The sequence below is a fragment of the Acipenser ruthenus genome, chromosome 17 (assembly GCF_902713425.1).
Source record: "Acipenser ruthenus chromosome 17, fAciRut3.2 maternal haplotype, whole genome shotgun sequence".
In the NCBI taxonomy this organism is placed as follows: domain Eukaryota; kingdom Metazoa; phylum Chordata; class Actinopteri; order Acipenseriformes; family Acipenseridae; genus Acipenser; species Acipenser ruthenus.
Window position 1 is genome coordinate 12564105 of NC_081205.1, and position 26448 is coordinate 12590552.

The window sequence follows — 26448 nt, forward strand, 5'->3', positions numbered from 1 at the left end:
GCTGAGAGAATTTGAATACTAAGCTTAACATTTTCATCAGTTCTTATTTAGGGTTAGAGTTAGGGTTAGGAGAATGTAGTGCAGTTTTAAATGGCCCATCTTTCTGCACCAGGTAAAGAGAATGGCCTGTCTTTCTGCACCTATGCCCTCATTTCTGTGTTTAAGATATTTTAAAATATTTTCAGTTTTGTTTAAAATCTGGATTTTATCAGTTATAACTTACAACTTTTATGGTAACTGAAAGAAAAACTTGTACCTTGTACTTGTAAAAACTTGGACATTATTTATCATTTACAGCTCTCAGTAAACAATCACTCCCGAGGACAAAAAAAGTTTTTTTAGGCTACCAGTAACATACCCTGTCTATAGGGTGGAGATACCTTCTGAAAGTCTATAATAGACATGATCACAGTGTGCAGTGAGAGCACCGAATCCTGTCTATGGGGTGGAGAGACCTTCTGAACAACTAGAATAGACATGATCACAGTGAGAGCACTGAATCCTGTCTATGGGGTGGAGAGACCTTCTGAATGATTAGAATAGACATGATCACAGTGAGAGCACTGAATCCTGTCTATAGGGTGGAGAGACCTTATGAACGACTAGAATAGACATGATCACAGTGAGAGCACTGAATCCTGTCTATGGGGTGGAGAGACCTTCTGAATGATTAGAATAGACATGATCACAGTGAGAGCACTGAATCCTGTCTATGGGGTGGAGAGACCTTCTGAACGACTAGAATAGACATGATCACAGTGAGAGCACTGAATCCTGTCTATGGGGTGGAGAGACCTTCTGAATGACTAGAATAGACATGATCACAGTGAGAGCACTGAATCCTGTCTATGGGGTGGAGAGACCTTCTGAATGACTAGAATAGACATGATCACAGTGAGAGCGCTGAATCCTGTCTATGGGGTGGAGAGACCTTCTGAACGACTAGAATAGACATGATCACAGTGAGAGCGCTGAATCCTGTCTATGGGGTGGAGAGACCTTCTGAATGACTAGAATAGACATGATCACAGTGAGAGTGCTGAATCCTGTCTATGGGGTGGAGAGACCTTCTGAATGACTAGAATAGACATGATCACAGTGAGAGCGCTGAATCCTGTCTATGGGGTGGAGAGACCTTCTGAATGATTAGAATAGACATGATCACAGTGAGAGCACTGAATCCTGTCTATAGGGTGGAGAGACCTTCTGAACGACTAGAATAGACATGATCACAGTGAGAGCACTGAATCCTGTCTATGGGGTGGAGAGACCTTCTGAATGATTAGTATAGACATGATCACAGTGAGAGCACTGAATCCTGTCTATGGGGTGGAGAGACCTTCTGAATGATTAGAATAGACGTGATCACAGTGTGCGGTGAGAGCACCGAATACCTATGTGCAATTTAACCTTTTTATTACATTTTTCTAATTAAGAATCTCAGTCCACTCAAAAGCAATTAACTGCAACTTAAAGGGGAGGAGAAAAATATTAACCTTTTTCTCATCTCTACTAGACTGTTTGTTTTTTTAAAACCCTTTTCTTTACTTTCAAATTAAGAATTCCGGTCAGTTCAAAAGCAATTTGCACCTAAATGGGGGATACAGCTTCTATTAGAAACTTTTCCCCTCCCTACAGTCAAGCACTGTATCCTGACATGAGAAGCGGGGTGTATCTAGGGTCAGGCTTTAGGGGTCTAGAGTTCTAATTAAGACACCGTCCAAGCCTGGCCTTCCTCAGATCTCTCCCAAGCTATTTTTAAAGCAGTGCATTTGTGGACAGGTTTCGCTTCTGACACAATCACGATAATAAGGATCAAGGTAATGGTTAGACAGCAGCAGCGTGACAGGGAGAGAGGTGGAGTCACCAACCTTCAACCCAATTACTGGCTTTTATGTCCAGAGAACAGTCCTCAGATATTTGTGTCCAGTGTCTGTCAAGTTGTGACAGGGAGGTATTGACCGGAGGAGAGAGAGCTGGAAGAAGCTGGCCTCGCTACTGGCCCAGAATGCTTTTCTATTGGCAGGGGGTTATTGTTGTTTAGTTCCTTCTGACTCTCACCATGGGATTTTTTTTTTCTTTTTTTTCTTTTTCTGTTTTATTTTGTTTTAAGAAAGTTAAAACAATGTCTGGTTTGGTTTGACCGCTGCCTTTCTTATTCACTTAACTATGCTTTGCTTCTAGTTTAAGTTTTAGTTTCTTTTATGCATGCTAATCCCAAAGCATCTAAGCCAAGCTCTTTAATGTACAGTAGAGGAACGAAGAGTCCTTATTTTATGAAACATCAGACATTACTGATACTTACTTCATACAGCCACAACTCATTGTTTCACATACCCAATTTACTTCTCTTTCTCTCTCATTTTCTCTTTCTTTTTCTCTCTCTTTCTCTCTCTCTCTCTGCACACTGTTTTTGTTGTTAGTCTGTGTAGAGGATTTGACAGATCCATTCTGCAGGACGATGGCAAAGGGCCCTCATTGGTGAATCAGGACCGTAATTAACTGATAAGAAACCAGGACTTACAGGAGATCAGTAACGAGGCTGACTTTACAAAGAATAACTACAGCGAGTACAGCGGAATCCTCAAAGGAACTGTAGTGCATGGTTAATGATATTCAAATAATCCTGAATGCTTCATTCATTTTGAATTTGTTTAGACAATGGAAGGGCCATTTAGCCATGAAATGAGGCCCTCAAGAATATTAGCCGTGTGTCTGTGACGACCACCTATCAGCCGGGTTGTGACAAAGGGGGAGGGCATTCTGTACCACGAGGCATAATGAGGTGGAAATGTTTTAATGCTGTTCTTAATTAAATTTCAATTATTTTGTCATCTGTGTGTCTCTTTGGCTGTAGATGTTGAATTGGCACCTTAATGATCCAATTAATGTTTAGTGAAATACTGAAAGCAAGGTTAGATGCTGAGAAAAAAGCAAAGTTAAAAATTGAAAATATACTGGCAAATATGACATGAATGATGCAAAACACAGTCTGCAAACAGCAGCGTGTGCTAGGCAGACAGCGTTGAAGTCCAGACACAGCAGCGTGTGCTAGGCAGACAGCGTTGAAGTCCAGACACAGCAGCGTGTGCTAGGCAGACAGCGTTGAAGTCCAGACACAGCAGCGTGTGCTAGGCAGACAGCGTTGAAGTCCAGACACAGCAGTGTTGTGCTAGGCAGACAGCGTTGAAGTCCAGACACAGCAGCGTGTGCTAGGCAGACAGCGTTGAAGTCCAGACACAGCAGTGTTGTGCTAGGCAGACAGCGTTGTAGTCCAGACACAGCAGCGTGTGCTAGGCAGACAGCGTTGAAGTCCAGACACAGCAGTGTTGTGCTAGGCAGACAGCGTTGAAGTCCAGACACAGCAGCGTGTGCTAGGCAGACAGCGTTGAAGTCCAGACACAGCAGTGTTGTGCTAGGCAGACAGCGTTGAAGTCCAGACACAGCAGCGTGTGCTAGGCAGACAGCGTTGAAGTCCAGACACAGCAGTGTTGTGCTAGGCAGACAGCGTTGAAGTCCAGACACAGCAGCGTGTGCTAGGCAGACAGCGTTGAAGTCCAGACACAGCAGCGTGTGCTAGGCAGACAGCGTTGAAGTCCAGACACAGCAGCGTGTGCTAGGCAGACAGCGTTGAAGTCCAGACACAGCAGTGTTGTGCTAGGCAGACAGCGTTGTAGTCCAGACACATCATTCAATAAACTAGCCCTGGAGTTCCACAGACCATAACATGAGAGGACAAGGGTCTGCAAGATAGGAGTTTTACATACAAGTTGTTTCACCTTTAATGGAACTACCATAGGGTCGATCTGCAAAATGGACTTGACTATTGGCACATTCTTATTTTGTTCCATGTGTATTTAATCTTGTCAACACACTGGTGCAGTATTATGATTCATTTTTATACATTTCAAATATAACCTATGGTAGTTCCTTTAAAGGTAAAGCAACCTCCATTGTAAATATTTCCTTTTTGTCTGTCACTTGTAGGCAAAATTCCCATCTTATACACCCTTGTTCTTTGATACATAAACGTATTACATGTACTTTTAAAGTGTTGTGTGGTAATGACTTTTATTCATTAGTGACACATGATTTGTTGAACTATTGAAGGCTATATCTTGGCAACTCTGTGTCTCAAGTTAACACTGTCTTTAAACACCTTTTATATATTGTGTTGCTATTCTAATCACACCAAACCAAATGATCTAAGTTGATGTATTTCACAAGTATGAAATATAACCATTCCTGTATGGGTATTTACCTTGTAGAGACCCGAAACCTGAATAAGATATATCAAAGCTCCTCGCAGAGCCTGTGACGCAGTCATGGCCCGCCCCCGAGGGCATAAAAGCACTGTGCTCACAGATCTCAAGCACACGTGCAGTATGAACCGTTCCTGTACCGACCCGGTGCTAAAGTCACCGCACCAATACCGAACCAACCCGGTACTGACCCAGTTCTGACCTGGTACCGTACAGTGCCATCCTGGTTATTTTATTACATGTTTTTGCTTTTAGCACCACATGAGACGTTTTTATATTAGTTATGTAATTGTTTAATTACTGTTTTTAGTTGAGAATTTTTTTTCTCTTTGTGTCTACGCGCAGGCCTGTCTGCAGTGGGGTGCTCAGCACATGTGCAGCAGGAGCAGCTGCTGGGCTCAACAGCACTGCGCAGGCCCGAGATACTCGCTTTGATTGTTATTGCTTTAAGCATCCTCAACCACAGTGTCATTGCAAAGGCTGTTAGTCCATTCTAACAAGCAGGCTTCCCTCAGTCTTGTGTTGGTACTGACAGTGGTTTTGCCAGTGGCTTTTACAGAAGGGTTACCGGTGGACCTGTATCACTGGTACCGAGATCACCGACCCGCTCTGCTCCCAACCCAGTACTGCACCCGTACTGAACCAGGACTGTGGTTACCGCACCGGTGCCAGTACCGCACCCGTACTGAACCAGGACTGAGGTTACCGCACCGGTGCCAGTACCGCACCCGTACTGAACCAGGACTGAGGTTACCGCACCGGTGCCAGTACCGCCCCGGTACCGACCTGGTGCTAAAGCTACCGAACCGGTACCTAACCGCAGGTCTTGGCCCGCCTGGTCGATATCTATAAGCAGATTGAGGCAGCACCTGTACAACTGTATCTGCACACTGCATTGCTTCCTCCTTGCATCATGCTTGGGTTATATCCCTGTGAGACATGCAAGGCCAGTCTGCATATTGAGGACAAGCACGGCAAATGCTCTTCCTGCCTGGGACCAGAGCACGCCAAGGAAGCACTGGCTAATCACAGCTTCTGCGAGTTTTGTGCCCCCTTTTCCAAGCACACGCTTGAGAAACAGCTATCCCACAGCTCTAAGGAGCGCTCTGCGTCCCTTACTCGTGCTCAGCGCTCTCCCCCATCATCCTTAGAGGTGACTGCGACCTCACCCCATGGCTGTGTGCCAAGGGAGAGCAGGCGACGCAGCAGGGAAAGTAACCCAAGCAGGAAACCATCCTCACAGTCTTTCTCCTCCTCTTCGAGCCGCCATGTATTTGTATTTGCTTGCGATTGTAAGTCGCCCTGGATAAGGGCGTCTGCTAAGAAATAAATAATAATAATAAAATAATAATGGGGCTGCGAGCGCAGATTGGCTACAGGAAGACATACTGTCAATTGCCGCCTCTGATGAGGAGGGTGAACAGGAGCTGGCGTTCCCGTTTGAGGACATGGAGTCCGACAGCACGTCCCCTGTGGTTCAACTCTCCCTGTCTACAGAGCTTATACCGTTAATCAAGAGGGCCACTGCAATATTGCTAGTGCCCTGACCTACTGCAGGGGAAAGAAGGCAGTTACCTCAGTTCACCCGGATTTTCTTTTTGAAATCCAGTCATCCTGGGGCCGTCTGGCAACAGCTCCTGCTGTTTCCAGGTCGATGAACACCCTATATACATCCTACATGACACGGAGAAGCTAGGCATGGCCCCTTTTTCGCCGGTTGTGGCTTCTATTGCCACTTTGGTCCAGGCGCCTAATTTAGTGTTCCTTTCTAAGGACGTTGCCTTTCCCGAACAAGCAGTGCCAGGTCTCTGAGGTGATCCTCAAGAGAGCTTATTCAGCCAGTGCATTTGCCGCACGGCTAGGCAATTATAACAGCATCCTGGGAGCCTACCAATCGTATTTGCTGTGATCCCTTTCTGGGAAACACAGGCCCTCACAAGAACAGCTGGATAAGCTGTGCCTGGTTAACAAGAACCTGCTCTGTGCGTCCAAGCTCAACGGACAGGCTATAGGTAGAAACCTGGCTGTGCTGGTAGCTGCACGTAGGCAGCTTTGGCTTTCATGTTGGGACAAAGCACCACTATGTTTGGTCCCGCGGTGGATGAGATGACTTTAAGAAACCTACATCCATCTGGTAATTTGTATTGGCAGTGTGTTATTTTATACAGTACTTGTATTCATGTTTGTTAATCCAAATCCAAATGCTGCAAATGTACGTAGGTTCTAATGGGATAGGATCAAAGAACAGCTGAAAGATCTGGGAAAGGCTCTCAAAAATAGATGCCCAAAGTGGATCCAACCTGGGGCTGGACCAAAACATATGACTAGACTGCTGTGCTGGTGGTCTCCATCTCTAGCCTTGGGATTGACAGTCATTACTGCCCTATTGGAGCCAGGAACTGATCTAACTGAACTAACTCAATGCATTTTGACATACTTTTTTTCTCTCTCTGAATAACAAGTAATAGCAAAATTATTAGCAAAATTCAGAAAAATGACCATGCTCGTTACAAATATTGTTTGTACTTGTTTCTTGGCACAGCCCTACATTCTACTGCACTGAAAGCGCTAATTTTGTATTTACACTTACAGCCTTGGCAGAGGATTTATTTTATTAACAGTACCCCGTTTATTTGGTACTTTTGGTTGAAGTTCACAGTACATTGCAATATATATATCTATATATATATATATGAAATGGTCTGTTTGATACAAGCTGCCAATTACATCACTTGAATGCAGAGCAGCAGGCATGTAGACAGCACAGGGTTAAGGGAACATGACACTAGATTCTCATAATGATCTGTACCAGTGATATATACTGAAATGCAGGCAGTTCGTCAATTAAATCATGGGGTCTCCGGCCCCAGAATGAGCTGCCAGCTTGTGATGAGATTACCTGTCAACTTCAGCTGGGCTTGGTCTTAACCGTCTCTTATATCTGCACTCCTTGCAACTGCTTTGTGTCTTAAAGATGCACAGTGTTAAAACATTTTACACACCATTATGTTGGTATGAAGATTCAAATGATGTTTTCTTCCACATGTATCTGCCTGCTACAGACATGCTAAATCATCCCAAAGGGTCTTTTATATTAATCAGCCCCTGAACCACCTACAGGACAACAGTGTATTGCCCGCAAAACAAAACAAAACTTGATCCAAACTAGATGACGCTGGCTGGTACTCAAAACAGTATTTGCTGTTAAATATATTTTGTCCTCATCCTGAACTTGCAATATTTCAGTCCCTAATGATAAAGTAGAACCCGGGTTCTTTGGGCTCAGTGTATGAGACCTAACCCACTGAGCCTCCACAATTCAAGCTTTACCAGACAGATGCCTACTTGTACAACTCTGTTTTGGTTAAGACTGCATTTTTAATGACACTCTGCTGTTTGCTTCTTCCTTTCTCTGTGTTGACATATTTCCTTAATTAGCAACCCTTAACAAGTCTTTAATAAAAGCCTTAATTAGCAATTTTTAACGAGTCTTTAATAAAAGGCTATCTTGCCTGTGTCGGAGCGGGGCTCATTATTCTCTGCTATTGTCCATTCTGTCATCGTCATGTTTTAGAAACCCAATTAAACACCATGTCAGTTAAACTGAATTTATACATTAACTTTTTCTACAACATCTGTTTTCAAGCTACTCATGCAGAAAACCATTTTAGATTTTTAACAAGAGTGACAGTAAGCCCCTCTTAGCAGAGTTCGAACCAAGGCTTTCAATTCCATTTTACCTCTTCTCAGCACAAATAACAGTATCACTGGACCCCATTTTTTTTTACTTCCTGTGTTTTTTTTCTGTAGGATTGTACATTTCAGAAAGCAAACAACTAAAATGTTCACAATGGAAGATGAGCGATGGTCAGGTGTCTCAGGCTGAGAAGATGGATTTAAAAGCCTTAGTTATATCTATTAAACAGCCACTCTAGGGAAAGCACAGCTCAGGCAGCCAGCTTTTGTGTTATCGGTAGCCTTTAGGCTAAAGTAGAAAGAAAATTCGCTAGGTATTCATTTGATTTTACTACTGTACTGTTTACTGTATAGGACTACTGTACAGATTTATATTTTTTGCGTGATGTAATGGGTACAGAAAACACATTCATGTTATTTAAGCGCAATGATTTGTACATATAAATTGAGCACTGTACTTTTTTTTTTTTTTAAACTGGACATCTGCTTTGAAAAATGAAAATAAAGTTCTAACCCTCTTTAAAATAGTTGAAAAGGGTTTCACCAAACTGCAAACTTCATTGAATGAATCAAAGAACAGTCGTTAAAGTGCTGCAGAACCCCAAGCAGTACTTTCTAGAAACGATGTACTTTACCTTTGCTGTATCCGGCATTGTACATAGCGCACTGATAGCATTCGCCAGTGTATCCAGATCACGCTCCCTCGATACACACACCGCTCACCTATATACATTGCAGTGTATCCAGATCACGCTCCCTCGATACACACACCGCTCACCTGTATACATTGCAGTGTATCCAGATCACGCTCCCTCGATACACACACCGCTCATTTCGATGAGAGCACCAGCATATTGCTGAGATACAGACAACACAGGATACAGCAGATGGAAAGGAAAGTGCTTATCGTGTTCTGATAACAAAACATTACTACAGAGAGCAGTCGATAGTAAAACTTACATGAGGTGTCTGAGTACAGTGTGTTTTTGGATTTGCTAGGAGTTAGAGCTCAGAGCATTATCAGCTGGTCCGTACAGTGTTAAGCACATTGGCATATGGAAGTAATTGGTGCTCGTTGCTAATGCACCCCAGAGATGGAGGAATCACTTTGAAATTCAATCAGTTCAGTACATCAGCGACCAAAGATAGCCAGGAGGAATTACTGTTAGTAACGCAGTGAGAAACAAACAAAAAAAAACACTGAAAAAACTGGCTACACATTCAATTAAGTGTCATTAACAGCATTTTATTACCATATAATTGTAGAATCTTCCACTAATTAAGATATATTAATGGTTAATACTAATTACCATGAAAGAAAGAATTTGCTTGTGGTCACAGAATAATTTAACCCTTAGCATGTCAGGTCTGCACAATCAGCAGCAGTGTATTGTAAGCAGGTATGCTGTATGTATCTGTTAAATGGCACATCATATAAGTGTGGGCAGATCTAGCTTTGAATTACTTTTTCGTATTTGACGCATCAGAGTGATTTTTTTTCTGGATCTTGAATCTTTCATTCCAATCCAACACCAGAATGACTGGGTGAATTCCACTGTTCCAAATTCCGCCTTGTTGCCAAGAAGATTCTGAGCTTGATCTTAGGAAAGTAATTCTCATAATTCAGTTGTTTAATTTAGGTTTAAACATAATTTCTTTTCCATACATTGTGCATTGTTATATTATTATTATTATTATTTATTTCTTAGCAGACACCCTTATCCAGGGCGACTTACAATTGTTACAAGATATCACATTATTTTTACATACAATTACCCATTTATACAGTTGGGTTTTTACTGGAGCAATCTAGGTAAAGTACCTTGCTCAAGGGTACAGCAGCAGTGTCCCCCCACTGGGGATTGAACCCACGACCCTCCGGTCCAGAGTCCAGAGCCCTAACCACTACTCCACACTGCTGCTATAGACAGAATACTTCATGAACACTCATAGATTCCTCCATAAATGTTACTGGCCAAAATATTTTTATTGCATATCATGGATGTATCTAGATGCTGGGAAAGTAGATTTTGAATAAATGGGGTGGACACACATGTTCCTGGTCTCTAGCCCAGACTATCTGTCTCCAGGTCTGAACCCAGTACAACTTTGACTGATCAAGCTGAAGGTAGTGAACGGAGGACCAGGGCAGCTGTTACTGATCTGTTGAGAAGAAAAAAAAGAACTTTTATATTATATACCCAGTCACCTCGAAGCTGTGACAGCTTTGAAATATTCACTCAGTGGATGTCAGTATTTCACACTTCTTTTTTTTATGTAATGTGCCCAATTGTTTTAGCCCTGATTTTTTTCCCCAATTTAGAATGTCCAATTATTTTTTCCCTTCACCGCAGCAATTTCCCACACAGCTCAGGAGAGCTGAAGGTTCAGTGGGTGTCCTCCGATCCCGCGACCAAGTCAGCTTTCTTTTCTACACCCAGTAACTCGAGAGCAGATGTCAGCAAGCTACCAGCCTCTGGAGGACAAAGGCCAGCCCTGAGGTGTCTGCTTGAGCTCACTAGGCGTCTGGCTGGTAGGGTCCACAGTAGTGCGATCAGGAGAAATAGTCCCTTACGGTTTAGCCTCCCTGACCCACGGTAGCGCCAGAACCAATGCGATGCTCCCTCCGGAATCCCCAATGATGACTGGCGACTTCACACTGCCAGACTCACCCTGCGCTCCCCTGACTGTATGACTCACCCTGCTCTCCTCTGACTGTATGACTCACCCTGCTCTCCCCTGACTGTATGACTCACCCTGCTCTCCTCTGACTGTATGACTCACCCTGCTCTCCTCTGACTGTATGACTCACCCTGCGCTCCCCTGACTGTATGACTCACCCTGCACTCCCCTGACTGTATGACTCACCCTGCTCTCCTCTGACTGTATGACTCACCCTGCTCTCCCCTGACTGTATGACTCACCCTGCGCTCCTCTGACTGTATGACACCCCGCTCTCCTCTGACTGAATGACTCACCCTGCGCTCCCCTGACTGTATGACTCACCCTGCTCTCCTCTGACTGTATGATTCACCCTGCTCTCCCCTGACTGTATGACTCACCCTGCGCTCCTCTGACTGTATGACACCCCGCTCTCCTCTGACTGTATGACTCACCCTGCGCTCCTCTGACTGTATGACTCACCCTGCGCTCCTCTGACTGTATGACTCACCCTGCACTCCTCTGACTGTATGACTCACCCTGCTCTCCTCTGACTGTATGACTCATCCTGCTCTCCTCTGACTGTATGACTCACCCTGCTCTCCTCTGACTGTATGACTCACTCTGCGCTCCTCTGACTGTATGACTCACCCTGCGCTCCTCTGACTGTATGACTCACCCTGCGCTCCTCTGACTGTGACACCCTGCGCTCCTCTGACTGTATGACACCCTGCTCTCCTCTGACTGTATGACACCCTGCTCTCCTCTGACTGTATGACTCACCCTGCTCTCCTCTGACTGTATGACTCACCCTGTGCTCCTCTGATTGTATGACACCCTGCGCTCCCCTGACTGTATGACTCACCCTGCGGTGGGATAAACAACGCCTCCAGGAGCCGGGCCAGGAACAGCAAAGCGTGTTTTTTTTGTACTTTTTTTTTTTGTACTTTTTTTTTTTTTTTTTTTGGAGGAAAAAAATAAATTAAATAATGGGAAGAAAAAGGGGAAGAGAGAGGAACGGCCAGCCTCCACAACAGAGGGACAGTGGAAGCCAGAGGATAGACCCTAAGCTCTGGCCATGGGATCTCGCCGGGTGGGTACAAAGGGAGGACTCCATGGAGGAGGAGGAGTGGTGTACGTACTGCCATCGATTTGGGCATGAGGAGGAAAGCTGCCCAGAGGTCGACCGGGACACAGATGAGGAAAGGGATGAGCCTGAAGTCCCGTTGTGTCCAGCGCCCAGAAGGGGGAGAGGTAAGCTGCACCAGCAACAGCAACCACAGCAACAGCAGGAGGAGGTCGGGGATGATGGCTGGGAGGTTTATGTTATAAATCTTGTGGCAGAGTTATGCCCTGGCTGTGGGGCATATGGGCACACGTTGGCCATATGCCCCACGCAATACGAAGAGGGGGAGCGCGTGCATCCAGCGCCCAGAAGGGGGGAGCGCGTGCATCCAGCGCCCAGAAGGGGGGAGCGCGTGCATCCAGCGCCCAGAAGGGGGAAGCGCGTGCATCCAGCGCCCAGAAGGGGGGAGCCCGTGCATCCAGCGCCCAGAAGGGGGGAGCCCGTGCATCCAGCGCCCAGAAGGGGGGAGCCCGTGCATCCAGCGCCCAGAAGGGCGGAGCCCATAGGTCCAGAACCTAGGCCTCCAGGAGTAGAGCAGCGGGAGCTGCCTCTGCCTCCGCCACCTCCACCGCTTCCACCACCAGGAGCAGAGCAGCGGGACCTGCCTCTGCCTCCGCCACCTCCACCGCCAGGAGCAGAGCAGCAGGAGCTGCCTCTGTCTCTGCCACCTCCATCTCCACCTCCACCAGCAGAGGGTGAATGCCTGCTGGTTCCGCCTTAGCCACCGAGGGAGGACTGCTTGCCCCTCCCACCTCCACCAGCAGAGGGTGAATGCCTGCTGGTTCCGTCTCAACCGCTGTGGGAGGACTGCTTTCCCCTCCCACCTCCACCAGCAGAGGGTGATGCCTGCTGGTTCCATCTCAAGCGCCATGGGAGGACTGCTTGCCCCTCCCACCTCCACCAGCAGCGGGTGAATGCCTGCTGGTTCCATCTCAAGCGCCATGGGAGGACTGCTTGCCCCTCCCACCACCTCCACCAGCAGAGAGTGAATACCTGCTGGTTCCATCTCCACCTCCAGCAGCAGAGGGTGAATACCTGCTGGTTCCACCTCCACCGTCATGGGAAGGACTGCTCCTGCCCTGCCTTGCTCCGCCCAAGGATGCCTGCCTCGCTCCGCCCAAGGATGCCTGCCTCGCTCCGCCCAAGGATGCCTGCCTCGCACCGCCCAAGGATGCCTGCCTCGCACCGCCCAAGGATGCCTGCCTCGCACCGCCCAAGGATGCCTGCCTCGCACCGCCCAAGGATGCCTGCCTCGCACCGCCCAAGGATGCCTGCCTCGCACCGCCCAAGGATGCCTGCCTCGCACCGCCCAAGGATGCCTGCCTCGCACCGCCCAAGGATGCCTGCCTCGCACCGCCCAAGGATGCCTGCCTCGCACCGCCCAAGGATGCCTGCCATGTATCGCCCGGGGCTGCCTGTGGCTCTGCATCGCCTGGGGCTGCCTGTGGCTCTGCATCGCCTGGGGCTGCCTGTGGCTCCACAACGCCTGGAGAGCCACCAGTTACAGGGTACGAGGGAGAAGTGGCGCTCCCGCTGCCGCCTACATGGCCAGGGGCTCCCCTCCCGAGTTCGCCTCCAGAGGGTCCGCTGCTGCTACCGTGGCCTCCCGAGGGTCCGCTGCTGCTGCCGTCGCCTCCCGAGGGTCCGCTGCTGCCGTCACCTCCCAAGGGTCCGCTGCTGCTGACGTCGCCTCCCGAGGGTCCGCAGCTGCTGCTGTTGCCTCCCGAGGGTCCTGCTTCATCTGGGGTCGCTACCAGTCCTACCATGCAGCAGGAAATACTGTGGCTGGAACCCCATGAAGGGGAGCTGCCGGTCACGAAGAAGGGGGGAGAGGTCAGGAGACCAGCTCACCCAGCCGCACTTTCACGGCAGGAGAAATTGTGGTCAGAGCCCCACGGAGGGGAGCTGCTGGCCATGAAGAAGGGGGGGAGGTCAGGAGACCAGCTCCCCCCGCAGCAATTTTGCTGCAGGATAACAGGTGGCCGGAGCCCCACGGAGGGGAGCTGCCGGCCATGAAGAAGGGGGGGGGGGAGGTCTGGAGACCACCCCCAAAATTTCCTTGGCCGGAGGAGCTGGCCTGTGCATGGTCCACCGGGACGCTACGGCTGTTTGGGTGGGAGGAGGACATCCCACCGTGGCCGCCACCTTTGGCCCGTTGCTGCCCTGTTCCTGGGCTGGGACTGCTAGCAGGGACTTTGGGGACTAAGGGGGGAGGTGGCCGAAAAGGCCATGTGTGCTGCGCACAAGGGGGGGGGCACGTGTGGCGGAGTGTCCCGCCCCTATATTTATATGTGCACTGTGTTTTATTATTTGTATTATTGTTTGCGGTGCAGATAAAAGCGCCGCGTATTTGTTATTGTTTTTATATTTTAAAAATCTCGTGAGGATGCGTGGCTGATCAGCTACTGATTTATTTAACTAGCTAAACTCGTGCAGACTGTGGCCGAGGGGTAATAAGATCATTAACAGCTAGTTAACCCCTCGGCCAGAGTATAAGAACCTGCAGCTGTCCGTGCTGCGGGGGAGAGTGTACAGAGGAGAGTACGGGGAGAGAGAAACTACATTTAAAAACAACTGCTAAGTATCGTGCTGGTGCTAAAACCAGCACACTTATTTGTTTGTTTATTTGTTTGGCCAACGTGCCCTTTTGTTTTGTTGTTTGTTTAAGTCTTTTGTTTTGTTTATTATTTAATAAATACACTGAGCGCCGTAGCGTTCAGCTTCACCCGCCCATCCATTGTTTTGTTTCTGGTACTTCCTGGTCCGTGACGTCACCACACACGCCAGTCAACTGCTGCTCGACCACACTCACCCTGCGCTTCCCTGACTGTGTGACTCACGCAGCCATGCTTTTACGAGGTCAGACACTCGGGGACCCCTGCGCTCCGCTGACTGTATGACGCACCCTGCACACCACGCAGCCATGCTTTTACCCGGGGAGACCCTCTGGGACCCCTGCGCTCCCCTGACTGTATGACACACCCTGCACACCACGCAGCCATGCTTTTACCAGGTTAGACACTCGGGGGCCCCTGCTCTCCGCTGACTGTATGACTCACCCTGCACACCACGCAGCCATGCTTTTACCAGGGGAGACCCTCTGGGACCCCTGCGCTCCGCTGACTGTATGACGCTCCCTGCACACCACGCAGCCATGCTTTTACCAGGTTAGACACTCGGGGACCCCTGCTCTCCGCTGACTGTATGACTCACCCTGCACACCACGCAGCCATGCTTTTACCAGGGGAGACCCTCTGGGACCCCTGCGCTCCGCTGACTGTATGACGCTCCCTGCACACCACGCAGCCATGCTTTTACCAGGGGAGACACTTGAGGACCACCCTAATCAAGACTGTTCTAAATATTATGGTTCATTTGTATTTTGGACTAATGGTAAAAAATATAGCTTTTCATTGATTGCTAATTACGTGAATAATTGAGTGTAACAGTACATTCAAACAGCTAAATGATTGATATTAAACCACTGAGTGTCAGTAATCATGGGCTGCAATGTACACATTCCTTTGTTATTATAGCCAAACAAATACATTGTAACTATATCTGAATTTAATTGCATTCATTTGTTGCATACTTCATCTTGTTTTTCTTATTCTAAGTATTCGCATGCAACTCCTAGTTAAATTCCTGCATGCCACTTTCAGCTAAACATCCTCATCTGCCCCTGCTTCAGTGATTTCAGTTGCCATGTTTCAGCAATTTTGAAAGTGGAAGTGTTTTGAAGTGTTGCGACTGTTTTCGACGAGCAATTGGTGTTGTCGGTATTTTTGATGCTAGTGCTTTGGTTCCATTTGCATAGCAGCTGTATTGTGCTGAATGCAGTTAATAGATCCCAGACGATGGGATAGCGTGAGAAATTTCCCACAAGTGGAGAGTCCACTCCCATGGGATTCTCATTGTGTACGGTGCGCACAGTGGGATCATGCTAGCAACTCAGCTTTGATTAGAGGGCAACAACCATGGCTTTTTAAATTTGCTAAACATTTTGACTGCCACACAAATAGAATGTTTGTGTTCCTGCTGTGGTAAAAATAGAATACGTTGTTCTATTAAGATCTTTGTTAAAGAGTTTTACAAACACACATCATTATTATCATAATACAATCTAGGAGAAAACATTGGTGCAATGACAACATATAGACGTGGACAGGAGATCAGCAATCTTTAGTATCTGGGGAGTTCAGGACAGTGTGTGTTGTCAGTTTTAGAAACAGTGCTGTCAGATCCTGGTGGCTTACTCACAAGTACAGTTACAAATTACAGTGTTAGAAAGGTGATTTCTAATGTGTGTTTGTGGTGCGGTAGTCTCCCAGCCCAGATGTTATTGTAGGGACAGAGACTCAGACACAGAAAGCTTAACAAAACACTCATGACAAAATAAAAGGCACAAGGGTCAAAAAAAGCACAGCACAGAACACAGAACACAGTCCTCCACCTCTATCACCAACATCAATCCTAACCCTAACCCTCCACCTGTATCACCAACATCAATCCTAACCCTGAAGGCTGTGTGGTCCAGCGGTTGAAGAAAAGGGCTTGTAACCAGAAGGTCCCCGGTTCAAATCCCGGCTCAGACACTGACTCATTGTGTGACCCTGAGCAAGTCACTTAACCTCCTTGTGCTCCATCTTTCGGGTAAGACGTAATTGTAAGTGACTCTGCAGCTGATGCATAGTTCACACACCCGAGTCTCTGTAAGTCGCCTTGGATAAAGGCGTCTGCTAAATAAACAAATAATAATAATAATAACCCTCCACCTGTATCACCAACATCAATCCTAAACCTAACCCACCACCTCTATCACCAACATCAATCCTAACCCTGACCCTCCACCTGTATCACCATCAATCCTAACCCTGACCCACCACCTGTATTACCAACATCAATCCTAACCCTGACCCTCCACCTGTATCACCAACATCAATCCTAACCCTGACCCTCCACCTGTATCACCATCAATCCTAACCCTGACCCACCACCTGTATTACCAACATCAATCCTAACCCTGACCCTCCACCTGTATCACCAACATCAATCCTAACCCTAACCCTCCACCTCTATCACCAACATCAATCCTAACCCTAACCCTCCACCTCTATCACCAACATCAATCCTAACCCTGACCCACCACCTGTATTACCAACATCAATCCTAACCCTGACCCTCCACCTCTATCACCAACATCAATCCTAACCCTGACCCTCCACCTGTATCACCATCAATCCTAACCCTGACCCACCACCTGTATTACCAACATCAATCCTAACCCTGACCCTCCACCTGTATCACCAACATCAATCCTAACCCTAACCCTCCACCTCTATCACCAACATCAATCCTAACCCTGACCCACCACCTGTATCACCAACATCAATCCTAACCCTGACCCTCCACCTGTATCACCAACATCAATCCTAAACCTAACCCACCACCTCTATCACCAACATCAATCCTAACCCTAACCCTCCACCTCTGTCACCAACATCAATCCTTTCTAATTACCACCCATGAACACCTATTTTATACACCCTTAATTAATTATTTAATCATTTATTCAATTCATGGCTCCAGCAAAATTCCAACGTGTTTTTACAGGGTAGATTTTAAATCTCTCCCTGCCACCCAATATCCCCCCCACACACACACATACCTGTGTACCAGCAGGGCCTTTGCCCTGCCACGCAGCAAAGGAAATGCTGCTTCCTCCAGAGCTGCAGCCAGCAATGGCAATGCTGACAGCAGCATGGGACACTCCAGCAGGGGCAACACTGGCAGCAGCACGGGGCACTCCAGCAGGGGCAACACTGGCAGTGGCCATGCTGGCAGCGGAAATGTTTGATTATGGATATTGTAGTTATTTATTTAAAAAATGTGCCTGCTGGCCAGGCACCTAGTGAGCTCAGGCAGACATCTGCAAGGCTGGCAGAGGTGGGTAGCTCGCTATCTGCCCTTGAGTTCCTGGATGTAAAAGAGGAAGCTGGCTCGGTCCTGCGATCCCCAGTGAAGCTTCAGTTCTCCTGAGCTGTGTGGGGAATTGCTGTGGTAAGGAGAAAGTCTAAATTGGGGAGACAGTTGAGGGTAAAATAATTGACACTATATGACACTCTCTCCAGGGGATGCTTGGTATTTGTTCACAGATCTTTTATTACTGGTTATGATTGCCTTGCTAGCTAACACTCGAGCAGACACTGTCAATGGCTGAGATCCGGGCCCCAGCTCACCCCCTCCACTGCAGAGTCAGTGTGGGTAAGTGCAGTGTAGTGAGTGCGAATCCTGCAGAGTCAGTGTGGGTAAGTGCTGTGTAGTGAATGATAGTCCTGCAGAGTCAGTGTGGGTAAGTGCAGTATAGTGAGTGTGAGATTAATGTGTCTCGGCAGAGAAACAGAAGTGTATTAAATCAGAGCATATTAGCATCGTTTTAAGGATTATCCGCTTAGTTATTTGAATGTCAAGTTTCCAGTTGTTGTTGTGGTCTGGCTCTTTATTAAGATGTACAGTCTCATTTGTTTTCATTTTGTTCAGCATGACTATGCGTTTAAAAGCAAGAGGCTTGTAGCGGTTCAGAAACTTCTTGTTTGAGCTGTTTGTCTGTAAAACTCCTGCCATAGCACTGTCAATAGGGTGTAGGGCAGACGATGGCAGAAGACGGCACTGATCTTATGTGACGAGTCTGCAAGCTGTTTAAATTGCTACATTAATATCAAGGAAACACTTGCTAGCCAGGTGAGTCTGCTGTATCTCGCTCAGGTGCTTGCTAGAGCGTCTCTTTAGGGTAGTTGTTTGTCTTATTTGTTATTTAGTTAAACTAGATCAAGTGTAGTACTGATTGCGGAGTACTACACCAGACCCTTGCGGTCACAGAAAAGAGCCACATTAAGTGGAATAAGTTAGTGCTGTGAAGATAGACTGTGCTCCTCTGCAGCAGTTTGTCCCCTTTTGTCCCTATCTGTGTAATATGGGTTATACACAAGAAAACTGGGTTCTTTACGTTCCTCATGCCTTTATGTCTTTATTGCATCATCCTGGATAATGTATATTTTTTATAAATATAAACATTTTAAACTTGTAATACAACCTTGAATCCCTTATAAAAATTACCATTGTAATTTTACTCAGTAATATTACACTTTCAAATGGTTTTTCAGTATACTGTGCATTTTTTTTTATTACTATTGTTCTACTTAGAGTTTACGATGGTTTGCCATGTTTTTAATATGCTTCACCATATCGCTTTGTGCTTTTACAATGCCTACCTACAGTATGCTTTCCCATGCTTTCACTGTGCTTTATTAAACACTGCTGTGCTTTTATTGTGGGACATTTTCATTATGCCTCAGGGATGCTTTGGTTTTGTTCACGGACAATCATTTCTGGTTTTATATTAAAACTGGACATGATTGTATGACAGCACAGCTTTAAATACTTGGTACTCTCCCGCCTAGACTACTGCAACTCCCTCCTGGCTGGCCTCCCTGCGTCCGCCACCCGTCCGCTCCAGCTCATCCAGAACTCCGCTGCCCGCCTGGTGTTCTCTCCGCCTCACTTCTCCCACGCAACTCCACTACTCCGCTCACTCCACTGGCTCCCGATCACCGCTCGCATCCAGTTCAAGACTCTTGTACTAGCCTACAGATGCCTTGACCAGACTGCACCCAGCTACCTCCAGACCCTCATCTCTCCCTACACCCCCACTCGACCTCTCCGCTCTGCCTGCACTAGAAGACTGGCTCTACCTCCTCTACGCTCCCCTGCCTCCAGAGCCCGCTCCTTCTCCACCCTTGCTCCGCAGTGGTGGAACGACCTTCCTACAGATGTCAGGACCGCCCAGTCCCTGACCACATTCCGGCGCCTCCTCAAGACTCACCTCTTCAGACAGCACCTGTAGAACTCCTCTGTTTTTCCCCTGGGACACTATCACCCTTCCTTAAAATGCGCTTTATTTGCTCTTATCTGCCCCCTATTTTACTGCATTTAATCCTGTACTTCAGAATACTGTAATCTGCCAAGTGTTTAATCTGTAGTATTTTGTAATTAATCATATCCTGATGTAAGTATCACTGACACTGTTATCTGCTGTATTATTGAATTGTATTTTGTCACACTTGTACTTGCTTGAACCAAAGTTATTGTATTTATCTTGCTCTTAATTATATTATTACTTGTACTGTGATTCTGAAATGTATTTGCTTACGGTTGTAAGTCGCCCTGGATAAGGGCGTCTGCTAAGAAATAAATAATAATAAATAGAAATATACAGATTTCTTATTATTCTAGAATCACTACCAGGGAGAATTGTCTTTATCTTTAGTCTCCTCTTCTCAGACCCATAGACACAAGGCTTTAAAAACACATGCGATTATAGCGTCTAAAGGTTAATTGTTCTGGTTAATTGTGAGTAATGATGCATGGTGGATGGAGCACAGGGCTGTCAGAGGCATACATGGAGGTCTCAGTAGATGACACACTGACACACAGTGTTGTACCAGTCTCAGGCAGCCACCAGGGTGGAAACTGAAGACAAAAAATCTCACCCAGCAATTCTACATTTCTGAACTATTTTACAATTATTTGAAGAGGGAACAGTCATAGTAATGATTTGTAAAAAGAAATTACAAAAATAATAATAATCTTTTTTGCTTCCAAGCTAAATGCAGTGGCGCTTAAAGTGGTTGTAGTTAACACAATCATTGGATTCAAAGAGTTAGGAGAGCGATTGTGTTTCTACATGATGGGAAGAGGAGCACTGACGAGAGTGCCACAGTCACATACCTTTACAAATCAAATATATATCTTTTATACAGGAAAAGGTCAGCTGTACAAAGTGATGCTAATGCATATTATGTAAGATGCATTTAGTCAATATATTTGAGAGCTCTCATTATTGAAACATTAGGGGAGTCAGTAAAATGATGAGACATCGTGTCAAGTAATGAAAAGCTTCAAAGTTAAAGCCATGTAAATAGGGCTGAGTTTGAATGCTGATGATAATACTTATTCTTAAACTTTTTCTTAGTAAAGGTATAAGAAATGGAAGTGTTCCTGTGGCACTGTTCTGTTGTGTCTCAGTGTTGAAATGCGTTCCTCCCAAGTGTCACTCTGTGCCTGTATTGCAAGGTTAGAGAGAGGGAATAGACTGTGACACTTGCAGATGACAGGCGGAACAGCTCCAAGGAATACACTCTTGTAATTAGGGATTTTTAAAGGAATCTGCCCTTTGGCAAAAGCCTGCAATCAAAGAATCTTCATAGGTTTTTTTTTTTTTTTAGTTGTGGTGCAATGACATGAATTAAACTTCAACTAGAAAATTACTGGGGGGCCTTTTATTTGTGCAGATTTTCAGAGAAGAATACATCCTTTTTAAATTTACAAACTAGCAAGCAGCTTTTTAGAAAAATGACTGAACTGCTACCTCCAGCAACTTTGTTTTTTCTCAGAAAATGTTTACTTCCTTTAATATTCTATAAATAGAATATCATAAACCCAGTTAATTTGTTACTGCTTTAATGATTAATGTTCACTTCCTGCCTGTGTTCCTGCTTCCTGGCCGCACCATGGAACCTGAGTGTAATACCTCGTTTCCATGCCCCACTCAACCCGGGTTGAAAACCCTGCTACCCCTGATACTGCCTTTCCATGTTCATTCAGCCGACCCACATTGGCTGCCAATCCCAGTGGCACCTGATTTGTTTTCTGATCCTTTCACAAAACTGGCTAAAGCGGGATGGGTGGAAGCACATTACAACACTGACCAATCAAGTGACCTCAACCCTAACCCTAACCCTAACCCTGCCTCCCGAGCCCGCTCCTTCTCCACCCTTGCTCCGCAGTGGTGGAACGACCTTCCTACAGATGTCAGGACTGCCCAGTCCCTGACCACATTCCGGCGCCTCCTTAAGACTCACCTCTTCAAACAGCACCTGTAGAACTCCTCTGTTGTATCCTGGGACACTATCACCCTTCATTTAAATATGCTTTATTTTGCTCTTATCTGCCCCCTATTTTACTGCATTTAATCCTGTCCAGTGTTTAATCTGTAGTATTTTGTACTTAATCATATCCTGATGTAACTATCACTATTTAATCATATCCTGATGTAACTTTCACTATTATCTGCTGTATTATTGAATTGTGGTTTGTCACACTTGAGAATTATTGTATTTCTTGTTCTTATTGTATGACTTATATTGTAACACTTGAATGTATTTGTATTTGCTTGCGATTGTAAGTCACCCTGGATAAGGGCGTCTGCTAAGAAATAAATAATAATAATAATAATCGAGCCTACAGCTCTGGGTCTGGCCCCTGAACGGCTGCATTTCAGCCATCTGAGTCTGTCCAATAGGGTTATTAACACCCAACAAAATGCCAGAGCAGCATCCACGCATTCCCATTACGGGTACAAGTGGGGCGTTTTTCAGACGTGGTGCCTGTCTCAGGGGTCTGACCCCACGACCTGTCCCATGGCAGTTATGCTGCAATTTTTGCAGGACCTGTTTGACGAGGGAAAATCCCCCTTTACATTAATCCTTTGCGGTCCTATGTCGTACCTGGTCCAACATTGCAATTATTCCTATCCGGTCCAATGTCGGACCCTGTCCGACATCATCAAAAAAACGCAAAAAACGGGTTTCTAGTCGTTTTTTCTCTGGAAAGAGCCGAGAAAACCATTCAATGGGGAGTGGGAGCGACAGGAGCCGAGACAAGCCGAAAAAAAAAAAAAAGGGCGTATCTCATGATTAGTCATACTTGCCCCTGGCATCAGATAGGGACGGCCATAAGGAAACAAGCTGGTTAATACTGCATCAGTGCACAGAGAATATCACGGACATTTGCAGAGCTTTTTTGAGATGTTATAGTAATAAAATAATGACTTGGATCGTATTATTGAGGAGTTTGGTGATAAAACGAGTGATCAGGAGATGATTGATCGGTATGTACGACTATTATTATTATTATTATTATTATTATTTCTTTCTTAGCATATGTGAAAGCGATAGCGAACGAAAGGGTGGGGCGGGGCTGGAGATGCCTAGTGAGTGCTTTGTTGATATGCAGAGCCTTTTAAACCCGTTTGACTGTGGAAAAAAAATTCTTTTAAACAGCGCGTGTGAAAATAAATTGGACCTGACGTGCCTGACACGCACTTAATAAATGGACTGCAAAGCTTGACTCGGTCTCCCCAAGAGCTCACTTCCTGGCGGGGCAATTTTTGAAAGGAGCTTGGTGGCTTCAGCCGCCTATGAGGGATATTGTTCCTTGCTGGAGGCTTAACTAGAGGTATTGTTTAAGAACGGGTGATTTAATGTATTGTTTTGTTTGTATTTAAAAGAATGGTTTGTGTGTTCTATTGTATGATTTAAATGTATTGGTTTGTGTTCATTTAAAATATAATGTTTTGTTTATTGTACAGTTAAATGTGGTCTGGCAGAGGCTAGCAGCGCGTCTCTGTCAGACATGTCGTGAGAATGCGTGGTCGGCAGTGAATTAATTAAGAGTTGCTGTTGACCACGCAGATATTAAAAACTTGTGCAGAATGTGACCTTCTAAAAGGAGGAACGAGACAGACGGGACAAATTGAAAGAAAGAAGCGAGAGAAAGTAAAATAGAAAGAAAGCAATTGCTACTTGTGCAGGGCAGACCAGCACAGTATTTGTTTGGTATTGTGTGCGACATTTAGTTTTGCTCTGTGAGCGTTGTTTTTGTCACACTTTTTATTTATTATTGTTTTGAATAAAAACGGTGCACCAGCGTTTTTCACCAACAAGTACCTGTTTGAATCTCTGTCAGCCTCCTGGTCTGGGAATGTCATCACTCAGCCGTCCTGCCACAGGCTCCATTTCTTTGTAAATAAAGACAGATGCTGAAGGAACCATCCAGTGTCAGATCCTCTTCAAATGTTAGTTTAGATTATCCAAAGCTGTGATTGCATATTATTACTGAACGGAGAAACTTGGTCATTAGGAGCCAGGCAGAGAGAATATCAATAACCTCCATCAATATTCCTCCCAAGGGATATAGTTTATTTTTCTGAATCCATTGCAGTACAGTGTATCAATCCTCACCTAGAGTTCTAAACCTTATCACCCTAATTAAACTCCAGCTATTGTAAGCACCATTGACTTTCTAACTGAAGCACTGATCCACCATCCTCCCCCACTCAAAAATGTGTATGTAAAGGGTTCCTGTGTGGCTTACCGGCTAGAGGAACGACCGTGTGGTGCGCAGGGTGACTCCTACAGTCAGGGCTCTGTGAAGTTGCTGCTCCAGCAGGTTAAGGAGGCAAAACCGGCAGGAACTGTTTCTTCATCTGGCTGCTGCCGACCCTATCGGCCAGACACCTGGTGAGCTCAAGAGGAAGGGCTGGCCTTTGTCCTCAAGAGGTTGGTAGCTTTGATCGAGTCATAGCTTGAAATCAGATATAAAACCAACAGCTAGAAAACCAACTACAACTGCTGTCACTTCCATTCCATTACATTCGTCTTGCTGTTAGTTCCTGTTCTGGTGCTTTTACCAAACCCTCTGGTGTTTTTAAAGAGGGAATCTATGCAAGTTTGAACAATACCTGGGAGATGTTCTAGACCTTGCTGTGGTTCTCCTGAAATAGCTTTCAGTTGCTTTTCAGAATAATATACACAGCTTTGTAAACTTTTCTTCCGGCCAGGTAGCAGCCCTGTGCACCAAACACATTCTGTGGATTCACCTGTTTATTTTCACTGGAGGGATTAAGATGCCGTTCAAGTTGCAATTACTTTATCAAGTTGCAAAGAAAGTTAACAGAGTGTCATCATTCATTATTATATAGTTATGTTATGTAGTTCTCTTACACTGTCAAAGCGGCAGCAAGTTTGGTTGAGGTGAGCAGGTAAATCTTGAAATCTACAAAACACATCTGCCCTTCTTCCCAGAAGCACAGGTTTTAGTGTTTTTTTAATTTATTTCCAGTCTTTCTGAAAATCTACAAAGGATTGCAGGGTTTCTTTGGTAGCCTTGCAGGCAGTGGGTATCGCCGATAGAGACAAGAGATCATGTGACTGGCATTCTTTTTTAGTCTTGGAATTGGGGTGCGGCTTATTTGAGTAAATACAGTAATTCCACTTTGATGAACACTTCAATTGGGGCTTGCGCCCTTTAAGACAATGTGAAGATGAGAGAAGCAAGCAACATGTAATAGTGGTTGATTATTACTTCATCTCTATTATCGCATCTCTGTATATTCTTTTGAAGATGTATGTAACCTAATTCTGAGTCCCTGAAATAAACCAGGATTTATATACTGCATGGTTTCCAATGTTTATTCTACTTGAGGAAAATATCCATCTCACAAATTCTTCACACCACTGAAACTTAATGAGCATGTACTCAAATTAATATAACAAGCTGAATGCTCATGTGTGAAATGTGCATTCATCTACCACACTCTCTCCCTCTTCCTCCGCTAAGAACCTTGGAGTCACCCTGGACCCCTGCCTCTCTTATTCCCAGCACATCTCCACTCTGGCATGCACTTGCCAATTCTTCCTGAGCAACATCCGAAGAATCCGACCCTTCCTCACCAACTATGCTACCCAGCTCCTGGTCCAGGCCCTGGTACTCTCCCGCCTAGACTACTGCAACTCCCTCCTGGCTGGCCTCCCTGCGTCCGCCACCTGTCCGCTCCAGCTCATCCAGAACTCTGCTGCCCGCCTGGTGTTCTCTCTGCCTCGCTTCGCCCACTCTACTCCACTACTCCGCTCGCTCCACTGGCTCCCGATCACCGCTCGCATCCAGTTCAAGACTCTTGTACTAGCCTACAGATGCCTTGACCAGACTGCACCCAGCTACCTCCAGACCCTCATCTCTCCCTACACCCCCACTCGACCTCTCCGCTCCGCCTGCACTAGAAGACTGGCTCTACCTCCACTACGCTCCCCTGCCTCCAGAGCCCGCTCCTTCTCCACCCTTGCTCCGCAGTGGTGGAATGACCTTCCTACAGATGTCAGGACTGCCCAGTCCCTGACCACATTCCGGCGCCTCCTTAAGACTCACCTCTTCAAACAGCACCTGTAGAACTCCTCTGTTTGTATCCTGGGACACTATCACCCTTCATTTAAATGTGCTTTATTTTGCTCTTATCTGCCCCCTATTTTACTGCATTTAATCCTGTACTTCAGAATACTGTAATCTGCCAAGTGTTTAACCTGTAGTATTTTGTATTTAATCATATCCTGATGTAACTATCACTATTTAATCATATCCTGATGTAACTATCACTATTATCTGCTGTATTATTGAATTGTGGTTTGTCACACTTGAACAAAAGTTATTGTATTTCTTGCTCTTATTGTATTACTTGTATTGTAACACTTGAAATGTATTTGCTTACGATTGTAAGTTGCCCTGGATAAGGGCGTCTGCTAAGAAATAAATAATAATAATAATAATAATAATAATAATAATAATAATAATAATAATAATAAAATATATTTAAAAAAATCTTTATCTTGAATTAGCACTTTTGATTTCCCAGACAATCAAATAATAGATAACAGCAGACTAAACAGAGAACGTATTTTAGATTTGTGTTAGTGGAGTATTTACAATGCCAAGCTACAAGAAGCCATGTTGTCAGTGGAAACCAAAGTAGCAGCAGCTCTCCGATTTGATGCAACTGGCAACGTGCAAAAGGAAGTGTGCAATTAAGGTATG

At 45.6% G+C, this 26448-nt stretch overlaps 1 protein-coding gene across 4 annotated transcripts in view; it reads left to right on the forward strand.

Moving 5' to 3' along the window:
- spata20 (spermatogenesis associated 20) overlaps window positions 1-26448 on the forward strand; it is a 146755-nt gene that overhangs the window by 80378 nt on the left and 39929 nt on the right. The gene's annotated exons all lie outside the window — the stretch shown is intronic.